Genomic DNA, 16,453 nt, shown 5'->3' on the forward strand with positions numbered 1-16,453 from the left:
CATTTCGTCTTATTTTGTTCCTCTTTTCCTGTTGTGTGACTGGTACGTTATCCTCTACTGCCTCAGTGTCCTCCAGATGATGTCCATCCACACAGCAGGAGAAGGAAAAGAAATACCTAAAAGATTCAGATGTGCATTACAGCCACTGTCCAACAAAAACACAGAGAGATGGGACAAAGTTCCCATCATACTTTGTCCTTTCATGCGTGTCATCTGAAGGTCAGTAACTCCCACTACTTGCTAGCTGCAGCCACTCAAATTAAAATCAGTAGGCTCTGGGTCCCTTTAAATATCACAGAGGGAGGCCCAAACCTCTTTAACCATAAAGATAACATCTGCCTCAAAAATGGAAAGCCAGAGAAAAAAGCCCAGACAAAACCAGTTGCCTAAAGCAAATAAAACATTGGGCTACTCATTAAATACAAAGGACAGAAAAGCCTATAAAAGAAATTTTAAAAGCCTTAAAAAACCAGTATTTTTTATATCTTCATTCTCTGTATCTTATATTTTTAAAGGTCTGTAAAAAACAGCTATCTGTAACATATCTAGAAATGTCACAGTTTTACCAGGGTCACTTGGAAAGTTAGCAAAAAGAGGTCACGCTTCCAATCAGATTAATATACTAACGTGCCCAGCAGTAGATTATGTTAATTTTGACAGTATTTTTTAATATTTGTAATGCAATACATTACTCGACAGGATTTCTAAGCCTTCTCGGAGCTTATTAGTCTGCCTTTATAAACCAAATGTCAGCTTTATCAAAGTCAGACGTTAATTATTAGTGATGGGCGAACCTCAAAAGGTTCAGAGGTTTGGTCTAGTTTGACTAGACAAGCATAAGACCAGCTGCTTTTGCAGCTCATGTCAATGGCAGATTTGGACTCCTGATTCTGCAAATGTTACACACTTATGGAAATGTAAGCACCCAGACAGAGCCTGCTACGTTTGAGGAGACTACAGAAGTGCATCCAGCTCAGCAAACATGGAGCTGCTTGACCCATCAGTGTCAGACTGCAACATCCCAGACTTCTTGCGTCACTCAGTGCTGCAGCGGATGTAATGGAGTAATGCACTGTAATTACATATCAAGAGAGGAGGGGAGGGGAGGACATTATGATCTGTTACTGTATTATACTAATGAGAAGACAGAGGAGTCATACAAACATCCCAGGACAGACGTGTACAGATTCATATAAATTGACACATTAGGAGTCTGAACCCAAATCAATATATTTGCAAGTGCTGTGATTAAGCTGAGTAGCCCAGCCTCTTAACAGCGCTTATTGGCTCAACCAGAGTGACTAATTGCTTGAGCGGAGCATGCCAACACGGCTATATGGCTTTTGGGTTGAAGCCTGTAATAAAGAATACTGGGTGTGCCGGCATATGTCAGTGAAGACAGGCCTGAAGGGGACATGTGTGAGGGGCTGAGGTTTTGGCCTGAAAGTACGATTACTTACAAGAAAATGGGAAAGTTCATTTTGTTTCTTTACTTCTGTGGGTAAACAGTGAAGTTTTACTACATGGCAGAGATTGACTGGGAAAACCTGTGAACACATCAAACAAGCAACAATAGGATTTCACCAGCTAATGTTTTTCCACGTCCTGCAACAACAGTCCTTCTTCAGAGCAGAGTTACAGCGCTATTTCTTTTTCCTTCTGTTTAGTTTTATTTTTAACCTGAGGTTATTGTTATAACAACACATACTGCTTATGCATGGTCCATCCCTTTCCCCTCCCACCTGGTGAATGTTTAAGCCCTGTATGCAGAGCCGGTAGAAGAGAAATTTCCCCGCATACAGCCACCTCGCATACAGCAAAAGCCACCAGATTTTGAGGTAATCTTCTGCAGGAGGGGCAATTTCAATCTCACAGCCGATACCTGCTGAATCCTCATACCTCTGTTAGCCATCTTCAGTGCTGCTCTTGCACATGGAGGGGAATGTGGGCACCTGCTACTGCACGTCAGCTGTGGTTTAAAGAAGGATTGAGCTTAATTCCATTTTGAAAAGAAACAGGTACGTTCCTCCAGGGGATGCTTTCAAGTTATGAATCTTACATGAGAGAAGGTGCCTATGTCATTACAATTTCTTATGTGGAGGCCCTTTCTCCATGCAACTTTTGAGAAAATTCCTGACATTCTTCTAACTTCCCTCATCTGTTGCATGGGGAACTTTAAGTCAGGGACACTAAGGCTTTTTTTGGAGCGAAAACAACCAGCAACTGTGATGTTGAGTGTAGAACTCCACAACAGATCTGGGCACAAGTAATCTTTTTGGATTTATTTGGCAAATTGTTTGCAAAGCAGGAATCTGAATGTAGCTTTCCCAAAGCCCAGGCCAGCACTATAGCTGTTGTGCCAACTGCAGTATGAGGCAAAGATCAGCAGCAGGTTTTCCCCCATCTGCTTATTGCAGAGTGCTCACATCTTCTCTATAAGTGTGTGGAGATGGCCAGTGGTGGAGAAAACATGGGTTTAGATGAACTTGAAGTTCGCATCAGCCCAGCCACTCCAGTGTTGTCAAGCAAGCACAAGGATAGATGTTTTAAGCAACTGTGTCAAAATGTGATTCAGATGCCAGTATCATTATAGTAGCAAAGCAGCAGAAAGCACAAAGGTGTATGACATTATAATCATGATGAAAGCAGCAGTCAGTGGTGGAGCAGATGTGATTGCAATCATATCAAAAACAGAGACAGCCAGCGTGGAGGCAGATGGGGCTGTAATTGAAACAAAGGCAGCTAAGCTACAAGATGGAAGGTACTGCTGAAAAGCTGGTGAGGCAGATGCTACTGCGACTGGACCAGATCTGCCACAGGACCTGCAGCAACAGCAGGTGCTGCAGCTATCTCAGAGCAACTGGGCATGTGCTCAGCAGTTGGGTAGCTGGCATCTAAGATGCAGCTGTAGGTGCTCTTTGGTTTTGAATTCCTGGCAATCACCACTTGCTGAACGGGGCAATGGTTTTTACCTTTACACAATAATTTCCTCAAACCATTTATTACAAAACAATCTCATTTGTTCACTAAATTATCTGACTCTAAGTTTTTAAGGCCAGAAGCCACATCCATGGCTGTCTATTCTGGCTCCTGACATGCCAGCTACTGCATTTCACCCAGCCATCACCCAGGCAAGCCCATAGTTCTCTCTTCACTTACCAAGAGAGATTAATAGAGGCATCTTTTCTAGAGGTCCTTTACACAACAGGATTTTGGAAGGAAAGCTTGTCTGGCATCAGCACATCCTTGTAAAGGGCCTAGGTCAGCTCTGAGTCACATCAATGTTAATGTCAATTTATGCTACTCAGATTGAAACACTTCCTATCACAGCTTATGTCCTCTATTCACAATTTTGTTGTTTGTGGGGACTGTGTGGTTGCAGTTATACGGATCACCACAGTCACTGAATGCCCCAAAGCGATGGCAGTTTTTGTGGTCACAGTTTTCACTGCTGATGCTCACAGGCTTACAGTACCTGGGAGCCAAACTCCCATTTGAATGGGACAGGAAACTCTATAGCAGCAAACACTGATAGGGCCGAGGCAATCAATGCTGTCTTTGCACCAGCCCTCACTGGCCTTTGTGTTTAGTGAGGGGCTTCAAGGAGAAGAGATACCTGCAGAGGATGAGGATCAATCAAGGATTACTCCTCAGAACTTAACCCATACTTGGCCCATGGAATCAGATGGGCTACATCCAAAAAAACATCCAAAAAAATCACAGAGAAAACTGGCTGATTTCCTTGCAAGGCCTCCTCTTTCTATTTTCTTTGAAAGGCTATGGAGGTCAGGGGCAATGGTATTAAGGGATAAATATTGAATCAATTTTCAAAATAGGCCAGAACACTTGCCCTGTGAGGTGAAGCTGAGGGATCAGAGCAGGCTCTGCCTGGAGGAGAGGACCTGGTACAGCAGTCTGCCAGTACCTACAAGGAGGTTATCCACAAGACAGGGACAGGGTCTTCACAGTGGTGCCTGGTAGGGTGGAATTAGAGACAACGGGGCCAAACCAAACCAAGAGAGGTTCAGACTGATTATAAGGAAAACTTCCTTTGCCCTGGTGATACTAAAGCAGTGGAACAGGGTGCTGAGAGAGAGGTTGTGTGGTCCCTCTGTGCATCAAGGTTTTAGAAATCTAACAATTTCAAAATTGGGAAGTGAGGTGTGAGGGACGCATAGCTCCTGAAGATGGTGACGTCAAACCAGACCTCGGTGAGGTCCTTGCTGCAGGAAGGGAAGTAAAGCAATGTCATGACACTGAGATATGCAATCATGCTCTCATCTTAGTGTCATCTCTGTGTCCCTTGCAACTCGCTTTCCAGTGCACTCGTCACCTCTTTCCTACCTCTACCCCTTATACCATTCTGTAACTGAGAGCTTTATACCGCAGCCATCTCTGTGAATGTGTACTCTTTTCAGCTGGACAGGAAGGTGACTGTGACACTCGCTCAAACCATCTCAATAGATTGGATTGCTCCAAAGATTTCACCAACTGAACATCTCTGTCTCCAGCCTGGGTCCTTGCTCAGCCTTGTGACCGTCCTGTCATATCCAGACAGAGACCATTTCATCAGATAAATAGTAAAAATTATGCAAGCCTTTCCCAAAGACAACACTACATTCTGATAGTTTGGGACATATCGGGCAAAAAAAGATAGAATTCAAAGCATAAAATCTTACCATAAGGTAGTTTGTGCTGTTCAGCATCCTTGTTCAGAAGCCATGCATTCCTATAAGCTTCTGGGCTTGCCCCCCAAAATTAATTTTTTTTTGTAGAAGACAAGCTTGAACACTGAAATCCAAAGATTTGTGAAACTGGAAGGTAAACAGAAAAATAATGTTTTCCATGAGCTTTAAGATGCTGGTGAAGGAAGAGTGAGTATTACAATCATGACCAGTTACAAAGACACGCTTGCACACTTAGGGCTTATTTACTTAGGAAGGAGAGTCTCAGGTCTCTTCGAAAAAAGACGATGTTTTCATTGACTATCCACTACAACTATTTGAACATTTCTTGAAGTTATTTGTAAGTCATTACAGACAAACATTTCCTAATTGTGAGTGCAGATGATGAAGACTGAATCTTAGTCCCTGAGAAATAACTTGAGTCCTCTTAGTTACTCTAAAATAATTGATATGACAAGCTCCAAATTTCTTCCTTTCCCTCTTTTTTTTCCTTCATTTCTAACTGTAATTTCTATTCAAATGAAATCTTAAATATTCTGCCCTGACCTTTGCTGGAAGGAATTTAATTACCTGTAGAGTTTACATAAATTATGTGGCCTGTTTGTCTAAGATTAATCCTACACAGAGATCAATAGAGCCATGCAACATCAGGATAAAATGGCTTCTTGCAAATGCCACCAAAGGTCACAAAAATCTTTCTGGAAAGAGGGGGTGAGAGACATGGTGTGACACATTCCTGTCGTCAGTCCGGTGTATGTCACTGCTGCTACCTCTGCAGCCACTCAGGGATGATTTATCAGCTGTTAGAGGACATTTGGTACAAACACACTATAAGAACCAGCTGAGTAAAATTAATTGAATGTGGTGATGACTACAATTCATCATTCTCAAAAAATGGCTCAAAAAGTGTGAGAAGGATGATACATTGACCATAACACAGATAAACTGCTTTTCATATCAGTCTTTGGGAACAACCTTAGGCTGCCACAAATGCTATACCAGTTTTCACACAGAAAAGACAGCTCTTACTCTTTGTTTATGAGATGAAGAGGACATGCAGAGTATGCCTAGACAGGAGGCCCATTACAGATGACACGTTTGTAACTTGGTAGAGCTACTTTCTGTGTGCCCTAGGTATATGTTTACCAGCAAAGTTGAGTTCATTCTCATGTTAGCTTGACAGAATTAATGCAGTGAAGTGAAATACAGTCAACTTCCAGGTTCATCAAGGCTAAATGGAGGGCCAAGAAATGTTTTTTCCTGTGTTAAAAAGAAACAGCGTTGAGAGAACAGAGAAGAGAGAAACAAACAATATCCTACCTGTTAGAGCAGCGATGTGAAAAACTTCCGAAGACTTTACTACACATGATTCAAACCATATGCTCTAACCTCAGTTTTCCACGGAGAAAACCTCTGATTTTGATGATGAACAGCCATATTCAGACCCTCACAAGACATAAGCACCAGGTGAAAAACTTTTTGCTAATATTGCTAATGTGAGGACAGATTTTGACTCTAGCCGATTAGCTCTGTGCCAAAATAGGAACTGAGCTTTTATGAAAATCAGATCCTCACTGTCATGACTAGCATTTTCTTTAAATCTCCCCCAGGTGGGCAGAACAATTTTAACTTAAGACTTTGAGAGCTTCAGGTTGTGTTTCCTGCCTCTGAAAGAGTAAAAAAGAGCAGACCAAGTGGTACCTTAGTTTGTAGAAACATGATGGAGGTCTCTGGTGAGAGCCATCTTTTGGGTCACAGTGTGAATGTCTTTCTCAGCTCTATTTGAGATAAACTTCTATCAGGAAGTGGGACCTACCAGTTTTATCTCCAGTGTATGAACTGCTGGGACTGTAATAAATGTAGATTATAAACCAACCGGGAAAGTTCATTTTATTGCATTTCTGTGTGATATAGCACAACAGTACTTGACCAAGTACTTCTGTCATACAAAGCAGTACAGCGTGCAATTTCACACATAGAATGATGACTCGAAGCTATACAGTCTGGAGCTTCATTCAGAGCGTGGTTGGATTCATGCCCTTGGTTTGATCCACTGTGGAGGGGAGGCTCAGAAGCTGAATTTGAAGTGGGATAAAACTTGGATTTTTAAATGGCCCCAAAAGCCCAGTAGCGTTTTGATGTGGAATTATGCTCTGAACAGCATTAGCAATATTAACAATCTTTTAATTACTGTGCAAGCCTCTTTCGGCAAGCCTGGAGTCAGAACACCATGCTAAGGGACCATTCAAACAGGAATGATACACTCAGGGTAATAAAATGCCTATTGTTTCTCTGTCCTATAACAAAGCCTGGAAACCACAGATGAGATCAGGACCATATTTTGCAGGGCACTGCACACACAAGCAGGATGAGACAGGCCTTCCTCAGCTCACAGGCCAAGGGAGAGGGAGGGAGAAGAGTGAGGACGAGGAGAAGGGTCATCCCTCCATTGCCTGCTTTGGTGAGAGCTGCAGGAGCAGACCCTGCCTTCCCACTCACAGCCCCTGCAAAGTGGGCAGTACTGCCTGCAAGTGCCAGCTGCAGCTCAGATGGAACTTTTTAGGTCCCTGTTATAACACCAGGCCTTCATGTGCAGCTCTCTTTTCTGACTTGGAGCCTACAGGTGCCAGAAGAGGTCTGCTCACTGGCATGGGTGGACACACATATTTGATGCGTGGTTTTGCATTATACCAACCGCTGCGGGGCTACACCGGGAACCCTGTACAGGGAAAACTGGAAATTGTCTACTGTCTGTCAAGCAACAGGAGACACTGATTGCTGGTGTAAAAATGCAGTTCAAATAATTAATTAATGAGAGCGTCCTTGAGTTTTTCATCCATCTCCCACTTGGTGTTGATGGTGTGGGTTAAGCTGAATGTGAAGACATCCATGTACCTTCTGGGCTGCTGCCAAACTCTTACTGGCACCACCAACACTGAAGCAGGCTACTAACACTTGGGCTTCACAACAGATCTGTGTGGACATCTACCTTTTTTTGATATTTATTGAGAAGTGGCAATTCTATTAATACTGGCCCATTTTGGCACAGCACAAGGCAAAGATTCCCGGCAGCCTGGAGATGAAGTGCCCTTCAACAAGTGGACTTGTATTAGAGCAGCCCACTTGCTGGCCAGGGCACATCAGGCATGTCAACCTTCAGTCTCATCTCTGAAGGCCATGAAGCACCTTTAAAGTTCTCTTTTCCACTGAACCTCAAGAGGATCTTTGGCCAGTTTTGCATTCTTAGGGGATGGGGATATGGGACAAGATATCTCAACTTTGATATGAAAGTAGAGCATAATAGCTGTGCAGTTAGGCATTGTCAAAATTATACTTCCATTTAATCTGTTCCAGAAACCCAGCTCTGTCTTTTTTTTGCTACCTAAGACAAACTGTAACAAACAACTCAGGGGGGGTAAAATGTCTTATCAATAGATTGTGGTGGTAGTGACACAGGATTTTAATTCAGGAGGATATATCTACATGCCTTCTATTCCCTTAGGGACTATATTATATGCTTGCTGATGTGAAAGACCCAGAAATGGTCCATACAACCATGTTAAACATTGTTTCCGGTACAATCTTAACTTAGAAGTTTTATTATGCAGTTACATGATGAGCTATAAGAGAGGAGTAAGAGGGGGATATTGTTTCATTTCTCTTACAGGTCAGGACACCACCACCAGAGATCATAAAGGTTGTGAGATTCATGCTCCAAAGGAAAGAACACACTTGAAAAAAAAAAAATGAAAATAACAATGCAAACTGAGTTACAGCAGTTTTTTTATCTGTGTGTGTTACATCAGTGCAAATCTGTGCAAAAAAAACCCAGCTCAGGTTAGCCACTTTAGGCATTTCTAAATATTCTTGATTAATATATAATAATTAAAAGTCTAAAATTCTTGAAAAAAATATTAAAGACACTATAATTAATGGCAGAGTCAAAATTGAAACTAGTAGTTATTGAACATCAAGCATTTTTTACTACATCTAACCTTAGCTATAACTACAAATTCTCATCATTCCTTCACCAATCATTTCAAATATTAGCCCAAAACCTTTTTGGCATTATCCCTCTATTAACCATCCAAGGATACATGAATTTTAGTACCCAGGTCCTTTCATGTGCCTTTCCTTGAAGTGAAATTCTTAGCTGTGAAGGGGCTGTGGCACTTCACCCCATCTTCCCAATGTTCTTTATGCAATCCCAAATGGTAACCAAGCACAGCAAATGTTTATGCACAGAGCTGAAACAAAGCAGCAATGATGCCATCACTGAGAACTGAGTGACCTTTGGCAGAGCAGCCCTGCCTCCAAGGTCCAGCAGGCAAGGGGATTAATTTTACGGTCTGGACAGTCCTGAATTCCAAGCATAGAAATTGGATGTTTGTAATAAGCTATTTACAGTTGCAGTTCTATTATTTTTATTGGTCCTCAAGGACTCACAAACAATGCTGCACAATTTGGTCACCATCTCCTAACTCATTGTGTATTCACTGTCTCCATAAATAGATGTTGCTTTTTTGGACAGCATCCTCCATATCTCTCTTTCAAAGCAAGGAGCCACTGGGCTAGGAATTATAAAGGCTGACAGTAAAAGAAAAGACAGTTTTCTCAGCTCCCACATGGCGTGGCTATAAATGTGCCACCAGAGGAAAAGCTGGGAACTACAGGAGCAACCACAGCATTTTTAGTGATACTTACATATTTGCAGAATGTCCAAAAGAGGAAAGTCCTATCAAAACTCAGAGGACAAAACCTTCTGATGAAATCTTTCCATGCTGTTGCAACCAAAGCCTTTCCCTGGTACCTGAATACCACAGATAAGCTATCCAGCACATTTTATATTAGCATGCAGTTTTCATCCAATGTACAAGGCCCAGGTGAATTTCTATGGGCAACTCATTCTAGATATATAAGGTATGTTGGTGTATGATGTATGAGTCATTTTTCCTGAACATCCAGCCTAAGGGCTGCAGAATAAGGGCCTGCAGAGGCACAAGCTATTCAGGAGTCACGGCTGCAGCTGACATTATAAACCTTAACTCTGCCAGGCACCATTTTCCTATCATTCAGTTCTTCATTTTCCATGAATCTGTAGAATATTGCAAAAGCTCAGTACAGGCAGTATAGATTTATCAAGTGAAGCTGGGAAGCCTCATATACCAAATATGCCTTGGCTCCACTGCATTTCAAGCAGCAAGTTTGGTCCATATTCTGCTCTTTGAAACACTTTTCATGAACCAGCCTCACAAAGTGACTGATAGATATGTCTGATTGTAATAATGTTAACTAAAGGTTAAAGCAAAAATAGACAAGGACTACAGCCTGCCCTGCAGAGGAATCAGATTAAATTGTAAAGTGAATTAAAAAAGATTTTTTTTTTTCACACTTTCCAATGAAATGACTGGGGACACTAAGCAAGAACTGGAAGGGGGAGAGAGGTAATTATATACTCCAGTGCAAACTTGTGCCATCATTACATTGATGGTATCAGTATAATACCTTCTCCCAAAATTACAGGAGTGAAAGGAAAGAAACCTGATGGGAAGAGGCAAGACCCTCAGTCTGTAGTGTATGAGTGGAGCAGACATATAATCCCATAGTCAATTATTAACCAAGGTCAATATTTATGGCACAGGGAACCATTTCAAGTGTACATTATTTATGTAGAGACCTGTAATGAGCACTTCATGCTCAAATAGAGAATATATGTACTGGGATAATTTTAATAAGAAAGCTGCCTGTCATGGGAAACAGGATATATCTCCTCGGAAATGGTCTGTGTGTCTGTCTGTCCCTGACTCTTGCTCCGATTGAATCAGTCAATATTCTCCACCATTACAATTCACAATCAGAAATATCCTTCAGCTGCAAGTTGGCAAGAATGGAATTAGATGCTTTAGACTTTGGTTTTGAAACTCCTATTTACGCAAACTGAATCCAGACTGTGGATTTTTCTTGGAAAATGGTAATGTAACCTAAATTATGTGAGGAACTCCAGCTATCCATTCCACATATCCAAGTAGACTGAGGCCACTGCTGGGAGCATTTTCATTCCTCGACTTGATGTAGTTTCTGAATCACACTTCCATTTGCCTCATGAATCCTTCCTCCTCCCGGAGTATGTATCAAGGATAAGGATGTGATAAAGACTCTTGAACTAGGAAATGACAGCTTTGCTGTGACAACTGCTGAAGAAACAAGTGGCTGGTTTATATGACTGTAACATATGAGCCTTTGCATTTCGGATTTGGCTTGTATTCCACGCATTCATACAGCATCAGTCATTCACTGACAGCCCGCTCTTTATGCTGTTGCTCACACACAGAAGGGTATCACAGTATGCTGAGTCAGGTTTTAAAGGAATTTAGGCACATAAACATGCTGAATGGCTTCTAATAGGATTTCCAAATATGTTTAAGCACACAGCTTCCGAAAGGTACCTCTGAAAAAAACATAAAGCAGCTATCGGCACCTTAAAGTGCTTGAAAATCTTATAATTGAAAGCAAGTAAACTTCTTGCACTCTTGCCTGCAATTTTCAACAGGGGCTGGAGAGCTCTAAGTGTTTTGGACTCTTAAGTTGCTGTGTTCCCTTGAAAATCCCAGCCTAAGACCTTATCAAGTGCCAACAACATTAGAGGAGTCTCAGCAAAGTGATTTAGAAGTTGGTACTAATAAGCACTCTAAATCAATCCAAAACATGTCTCATGTTGGGTGACGTCTGCTATTGATCAGAGGGACAGGACAAGTCAAGTCAAGGAAACATGATTGGGAAAATAATAAAACAGCATCAATGAATGTTTCAAGGTGTTTGTTTTTTTTAGCTTGAGTGGCTACGCTAAAGCACACTGCTGGTCCAGAGGTGATTATCTGTGGGCTACTCCCCAGACAAAGAGGAGACAGTGTACATTAGAGGAACAGTAAAAATGAATTTCCCTCCTCACAATCCTCTGTTCAATCTACAGTTTATTTATGCTCTTCTTAACATTGAGACTATACCCAGCTCGTTCCTTTCTGACTGATGATACATTGCTTAAATAGCACATTAGATGGGTACTTTTTAGGGATCTGGCAAAGCAGTTGATCTCTCCGTGAACAAACTAGGGGAAATACTGTCAGCTCACAGACCTGCTGATGGGCTTAGGTAGGATTATAGCCTGGAAAAGGTAAAGAAGTTGGGGGATCTGCTTCCTGGATAGGGCTCTTCTCAAAAAAAGCCATCTACAGGGATATTCACCCTACCCAAGAGGAAGCTTTTTCCCTAGGGTGACTGAGGGCACCTTCTGTCCCAAAGGAAGGTCAGCTACTGTGGTTGCCTGCTGGGTAGAGTTGTGTTGTTTCGTCTTTTCCTGTTGGAACTGAAAATCTGATTGAGAAACATCTTTCTGGCACAATTTCTGAAGGCCACCCACGCATCCCTGTAACTTAAATTTCTATTACTTAACATAGAGGTAACATGCCTCCCCAGGGAAGAGGAGGAAGGGATTATGTTGCAGTTGCAAACATCTGTAGGGAAGGAAGCACATGAAGCATGTATGTTTTAAAGAGGGAGCTCAGGACAGGGGGAAAGAAAAGCTCTTTGTTGCCTGGAAGGAAGGATGTTCTTCCTCCAGGGGCAGATGAGGAAGGGGATGTGAGGTCATAACTGAGAAAGGTGAGGTGAACTAGGGCTGAACGTCACCTGATGTGAAGCGGCGAAGGAAGAGAGAGGGGCCCTGTGGTGGTATGGCTGTTTCCTCACAAAGTGACCTGACTGCAGGCTGTCCTGGAGATACCACACCTTGTAAAGGGTCTTTGGGCTGAACAACATTATCGTGCATCTAAAACTGCGCAGGGAGACACTGCGAGTTAAGGCGAACCAGCAGCCCCCCTGCCTCACTTCAGTGTCTTCTCCTTGGAAGGGGCTTGTAGTAGAACACATCAGTTTGCACTCCTGCCTTTTTACTTTTGGCAACATGAAGTAGTTAATGTATTAAAAAATAGCAAACTTAAAGCTCATGCAGGCTACTCTATTGCAGCTGTAAAAAAACCCTACACTGGTCCAGCTGGGTTGCTGAAGAATAACTCAAGACAGCTGGAGACATGGTTAAAGAAACAGTCCTCCACAGCTGGGCCTCCTAATGAAAAATATCGCGTGACAATCTCAGAAAATTGTTACTACAGAGAAGAGAAACCCTGGAGACAAGGAAAAGACAGTCTTTGGGAGGTGCAAAATTCTCACAGTTAGCCAGAGAAAGTATTGTGTACAGGAGAGCTAGTGCAGCCTGGCTTCCTATGGGTTTGTGCCTGTGGTGAGATTCATGGTTGTCTGCTCTGAAACAGATGCCAAGCGAAGCTTTTATCAAGGCCAAGGAATTAAAAATATCTCCCTACCAGAAGGATTCTCTTCTGAGTCTTTCCCCCAGTGAAGGGATTAGTAGTCTCTGTCTCTCTCCTACCTGCCTGCCTAAGACTTGCAGGAATTTTCTACTGCTTTGTGTGACTGAAATGAAAAGAGCTAGCGGGTTAAAAATGCATCTGATGGAGGAAAAATACACACACACAGACAGAGCATGATCCATTCCGTTAGGAAAACAGGCTGAAAATATAGCTGATGAGGAACATGCTAACTATGCAACATATAACCTCTTTAGCCCCTGAAGCATCTTCCTGGTCTGGAAGTTTTTGTGTTATGTAAGGAGTGGGAAAGGAATGACAGAGTGGTGCAATAAGAGCACTGAGGGTTTAAAGCTGGCAAAAACGAACCTGTTATTTTCAGCCGCTTTAAAGAGCTCTGGATAAGAGTGATCCTGCAAGCTGCCTGCCTGACCTATGTAACAGGAGTTTCACTGGCTTGCATCAGCCAGCCGCTGGCTCTTATACTAACCAGGCCAGCATTATTGTATTACATTTAATGGAGCTCCTTATGTCATTCCAGCCTTGTTTCCCTTTTCTGATCCATGTGCTTTCCCTCCCTCCCATCACCTCTCCCTCATCTCAGCTGGAGCATGCATACGTGCCCCTCTTCCCCCTGTACCAGACACCACTGCAGTGCAGTGCTTATGATTACAAATCATCTCATTAAAGCCAGACAGCCACTCAGCTGGATGCAAATTACTGACCTCCTCAATTTATGAATGTCAGACTTTTCAGGGTGGGAAGGGAGGGGGGAACAGGGTGGAAAGCGTTCCATTAAATGGTATCCATCAACCCTATCACTTTTATAAGCTAATAAAAAGGCTAAAATGAAGTTCATTGGGACTGGCTGGATCTAGTAGTACCAGCTGGTTCTATGAAATATTAATAGAAACAAGACATGTCTCTGCGTTAGAGTCTGTTAGGTGAAAGGATGATATTGTTATTGATAAGTTACTGCCCTGTCCATTCTTCTGAATGACATCTTCAGTTTCCTTCTGGCAGTGTTAATCCTCCTATGTATGTGACAAGACAAGGCTAAAATACAGGAGAACCCATTACTGAAGAGTAAAGACCCAGATTTTACAGAGGATAAAAAAGATAGCCCCAACTTGCAGGTGATACCTACTCTTTTGACCCTTTTCCATCATATATGAACTTTGCTGCCTTTCTGTGATTCCAACATGTAGCTTTGGCTCGCACTGGGAGAGGGAGGTGTGGCTGGCAAGGTCTTGAACCTGAACCGTGAGTCCTGGGGGAAAAAAAATGCAAGCTGTATTGAAGAATTCAGACTGCAAAAACACTGCTTAGCAGCACGGCAGAAGAGCTTGTTTCAGACAGTTGGATGATGAAGGTTTTCCCGTTGTGATGGTGGCTGCTCAGTTCAGCAAGTCCTTAGACTTATTTTGAATTAAGAATAAATGCATGCTAAAAAATCTGCTGCTTGCTGGGATATCTGGGCAAGCTTAACATTCATATATCAAGGCAATTAGCACAGCAGATCCAGACAGATAGGAAACAAACAGAAAAACCAAACAATAAACAGGCCCGCACTATCTCAAAAATCTACAGATGGTCCTTTCGGGTAGCATGAGCCCTATACCGTTAGAGGGAAGGAAAGTATACCAAATGACGTCTGCCCTATGGCTGAGCAGACCATTTCCATCCATGTTAATATCAATTAAGCACTTCTCACCAGCGCTGAGAAACATTCTCCTCTAGCCTCAGCCAACCAGCTGGGCTGCTGGGGTCTCTGCAGCTACTGGGCAGTACAGTCTGTGAAAGAGACTAAGAACAACTAATGGAGATCTCTTTGAGATGCTGTGAGCAAGAGCTTCACAAAGACAGAAAGATACATCATAAAATTTTTGTTCTTCTGCGTGTCTCTCCTCCCAAGATAATGGCCAGTCACAAGCTTTTAGAAACAGAATAAATGCACTAGAACATATCCCTTGGCAGAACAAGGCAGATGCAATGACAAATTAGCTGGCGGGTGGAAGACTACCTACTGTGCAGAGAACAGGTTGTCAAACAGATTCATTTATGGCTGTGAGAGTGATCAGTTGGATTCTGAGCAGTTAGTGGAAATAATTGTATCACATATTAACAGCATGCTACTTACAAAGGACAGATACGCTGTTGACTAGATAGCAGAAGCACAACTTGTCATTCAGCAAACATATACACAATAAATTTGAAGCTTAAAATCAAATCCTTTAAATTTTCCCAAAAGAGTTCAGTTCAGAGCAGAGCTCAAGCATAAGCAATGTCAGTCAAAAAGGTAACAGTAGCAACGAAAGGCTGGCAAGCAGTTTATAGTGATATCTTTATATTTTTGTCACACCCAGAGGGGACAAGGGCCAAATGAGTCTTCAAAAAACAGTAGCTAGTGCACACACAGACATCTATTCGCCAAGTGTCATGCTGCATAACTGCTTACAGCCAAAAATATCCATTACTACAGTGAACAGATGTAAGCAAGAATAACAGGAAGGAAGCGCTGCTTAAGAGAAATTTTGCAGTGATACTCAAAATGATTAAAATACAGTAACGCAGGCAGTGAATCTCTCCGGCCAACAGTAAACCAACCGTATCTTCACAAAGCATTTTGTGAATTTCAAATTGAAGTTGAAAAAGTCCCACTTTTTACTTGAACTGCTAGCATTTTAAACTGTCTTTCAGGAGCAGTTTGATGGAGTTGCCACCCCTGCAAAGATGAACAGAGACTTATCAGGAAATAAGCACCCCTTGAGCTGGAGGAAGAGTAGGCAATAGTTAGCATGGCAATCTGCACTGTCTTACCACTGCACGGATTTTGGCCTGGCTTGGTGTGCTGGCTTCAAGGCAAACAGCTGGTTGCAACATTTTTTTTTTTTTGTCAGAAGTCAACTGGAGTTTTTAAAGGTGGTGGGGGAATACTTTAGTGAAATAGTTCTCTTCCACTGATCAGCATCTTCTCCTGCTTCAAAGAGGTGAACTACATCAGAAAAGAAATGGGCAGAGCAAGCAAGCCCACAACAGACACAAGGGCTCATGATCTTTACTTGTGCTTCACAGCAGCGCTCTGCCAGGGGCAGCAGACTTTTGGAGTGCCATGGGCAAGTCTCTGCCAAATGTCTATGTGCAGGACTGACATCCCAGTTTGAAAAGAAGCAACAAATGGATAGGGAAGCATAGAGCTGGTAGATCATAAACATTCCGGTGTTTGGTACTGATGGCACACCTGATCTGAGTTTTTGGAGAAAAGACAGCAACCTGTGTCTAGGTTAGGCACAGGTATCCTACAACCCTTTTTGGTCCTCAAAATATCTTAACTAAGGAAAAACTGTTATGAATGACTTTGAAAATTAGACACATCCAACAAAATTT

General features: G+C 42.3%; 1 long non-coding RNA gene across 3 annotated transcripts in view; it reads right to left on the bottom strand.

The window, feature by feature from the left end:
• LOC308060717 overlaps nt 1-16,453 on the bottom strand; it is a 113,309-nt gene that overhangs the window by 34,423 nt on the left and 62,433 nt on the right. For all 3 annotated transcript variants that reach the window (XR_013926858.1, XR_013926859.1, XR_013926860.1), the window contains one exon: nt 1-16,453. This exon is cut by the window's right edge. This is a non-coding gene — a long non-coding RNA (uncharacterized lncRNA).

This window comes from Falco punctatus (genome assembly GCF_963210335.1).
Source record: "Falco punctatus genome assembly, chromosome: 3".
Lineage (NCBI taxonomy): Eukaryota > Metazoa > Chordata > Aves > Falconiformes > Falconidae > Falco > Falco punctatus.